At 46.3% G+C, this 2,944-nt stretch overlaps 1 non-coding gene across 1 annotated transcript; it reads left to right on the top strand.

The window, feature by feature from the left end:
• The first annotated feature begins 2,449 nt into the window (after positions 1–2,449).
• Positions 2,450–2,521, top strand: TRNAS-UGA. The gene has a single exon. It is a non-coding gene; the product is annotated as a tRNA-Ser (tRNA).
• The last annotated feature ends 423 nt before the right edge of the window (positions 2,522–2,944 follow it).

Here is a 2,944-nt window from a genome sequence, read left to right as displayed (position 1 = left end):
TCTCTTCTAGTTTGTTCCGAAGTCGAATGGGTCAAAGCGAGTTATGAAAACTTACTTGATCTGTTGGGAAATTAAATAACCTTCATTCCATTAAAGAACATTCCATTAAAGAACATCCAACATATTCCAACATTCATTTGATTTGCATCGTATCTATTGAAATATTGCATATATTTGTTGTTGTTGTTTTCAGATATGGATATTGGCATGAAAGCAAAAAGATTAAATCACATCTATGAGCATTATTTGATCGAGCCCTTTGCTGCTAAGCATTCTAATTTGGGGTTTTTTCCCTGATGTGTGTGTTTCGGATTCAGCTGATTGTTGCTAGCTTTGTGTATACTCTTGCATCTCGACTGAAGTCCCTTGCTTCTGTTCTGTCTTCCTGTTGACACCAGGAATGTCAAATAAAATGGATCTTCTAGGGCTTGATACTACAGGCTTCTATGCTTGCTTAGGTACTCAGGGAGCCTGGCAGAGTGCAACAGACTGACATTCTAAAAAGCTTTTGCTCTGGCATCTTGATGCTATGCTTGTTAATGTCTATCTTTCTGCCCTTGCTAAGTACTCAGTGAGCCTGGGAAAGTGCAGGATTCCCTACTATTCTGTGCACTGGGCTGAAAGCTTTTTAACTTCCGAGGGTTTGGGAAAGAGAACAAAAGTTAAGTGCACATACAAAAGGCAGGGGTAAATGTCCATCACAGGTACTGGGAAATGAAGCCATCAGAGCTTTAAATATTACTTTTTTATTTGTGTGTGTATATAATTTAGTTGCTAACAACAGTATTTATTCAAACTGGCCAATGGTTTGATTATAATTCCACCTCCACAGGTACTTGAAATGAAGGATGTCTGTGCACTACTTTTGTGTGTTTTGGGTAGGGGCAAATCCTCCCCCCATTGTTGCTGGGATCAGTAATGATCTGCCTGAACTTTTCCCATTGAGATGAAGAACAAAGCTGAGCATTGCATGTGAACCTTTCTTGCCTCGAGACTAACCGACTGAACTCTCTTAAAAAAGAAATCTCAGTATTAACACCAGGATAATGAAGACTTTGCACAGCAGCACTTACTCCTAAGTAAACGTGCACAGGATCACAGCCTAAATTGTCTCAATGGTATATGACTGTGTGACTGTTTGACCAGAGGACGGGCTGGTTTGGGTATTGATTAATTCATTACTGTATGGCATTGTGTGTAGAATAGCCAGGAGATCCTAAGATTGTCTGGCAGCCAGAAGTTAGCATTATGCACCACTAGGTGGCAAGCTAGACTTGTTTTTCAGGGGAGATCTCAGAGGTGGTTTGCCATTGCCTGCCTCTGCGTCACACAACCCTGGTAATCCTTGGAGGTTGCCGTTCCAACTACCTAGCCAAGGCCGACCCTGCTTAGCTCCTGAGATCTGATGGGCTTGGACTAGCCTGGGTTTGGGTATATTATAGAGAGTAATACTTGAAAATGTTAGGCAAAGAGGCCACTGTCAAAGTTGGTCACCATAAATGTGTTCCTCCTCTGCCCCCGCCTTCTATTGGGAGGGAACTGGAACCGGAGAATGTTCTCATGTAAATGGACTGCAGTATGAAAATATTCGGGGGACTCTTTGTCACTGATGCTGCCCATGTATCCGAATGCTCATCTCTACATTATACAAAAGGACTTGGTAAAATTTTGTCTGTCCTATCTTGAACACTTCCCCTGATTAGAGGTAGATTCGGGGGGGATTGCAGTTCCCCCGGTTGAGGGGCGGGGCACATGATGAAGTCCCGCCCCCTGCTTCCGGACCTCATTCAGCCAGGAGGAGGCAGGAGAAGAGGTGAGGTAAGTTGCTTCCTCCCGGCTTCTCCCCACCCCTGCCTGCCTGGGGCCAGGGAGGGCCTTTGTGGGGCTTCCTCGCACTCCCGCCGGCCTTGCAGGTCCACCGCCGGGCCCTCATTGGCCATCATACTTTTTAAAAAGCACTGGTTTTTTTGAGGGGAGGTATAGTCCACTAAGACTAGCGTGCCACCTGTCCAGGTTGTCCAGAGGTTCCCATCAGCTCAAGAACTGCAGATCTTGGATGCTAAGCAGGGTTGACTCTGCAAGTATTTATGTCACACTTCTGGTGATGTCAGGGGGTGTGGCTTATGCTAATGAGTTATGCTAATGAGTTCCCCTAGCTCTTTTTCTACGAAACGACCCCTGCCCCCGATGATAAAAAGCCCTCTGATACACTAGCTTACTACATGTGGGGAAGGTTTCTTTACAAGGTGGGATGATGGGAGAGCATTCAGAAATGCAGCCCTCCCAGCTGAAGGCTGAAGCACTCCAGTAGGGAATCCTCTTGCTTTGGACTGCCTCCTGAATTGGGCAGAATGAAGTGGGTAGAGTTCCTGGGGCAATAGAATGAACTATACTGATTCTGTCTGCAGCTGGTGGATTACACTTTTGAATGTGCCTTGTGCCCAGGGAAGGGGCTGTGGCTCAGTGGAAGAGCCTCTGCTTTGAACGCAGAGGGTCCCAGGTTCAATCCCTGGCATCTCCAGTTAAAAGGACCAGGCAGGAGGCGATGTGAAAGGCCTCAACCTGAGACCTTGGAGAGCTGCTTTGATGGACCAAAGTTTCTGATTCGGTACAAGGCCACCTCATGTGTTCAACATTCCTCCATAGTCTTTGCACATAACTCATCCCCCATCACTAGCACTTCCACAGGCATTCATTCTACCAACTTGCACATGTGAATGGGTTCTTTAACACTGGGCTGGAGAGCTGGTGCTACTCAAAGCCAAAGAACTGGTTTAGGCGTTCAGTGTCTGTCTGTGCCATTGTGGGCCACACAGTCATGATGTAGTGCAGAACTTTGCCTGGAATGTCTGTGAATGGACAGGCTCACCACTGCCACTTTATACCCTGTGCGTTTATTGTAAGCTGAGTCCCAGACGTCATGGGGTGTAGGGGAAGAGATACT

The sequence above is a fragment of the Gekko japonicus genome, unplaced genomic scaffold, assembly GCF_001447785.1.
Source record: "Gekko japonicus isolate JY-2015 unplaced genomic scaffold, Gekko_japonicus_V1.1 scaffold46, whole genome shotgun sequence".
NCBI classification, from domain to species: domain Eukaryota; kingdom Metazoa; phylum Chordata; class Lepidosauria; order Squamata; family Gekkonidae; genus Gekko; species Gekko japonicus.
Note: the sequence above shows the minus strand (reverse complement) of the source record. Positions and strands in the feature narration are given on the sequence as shown.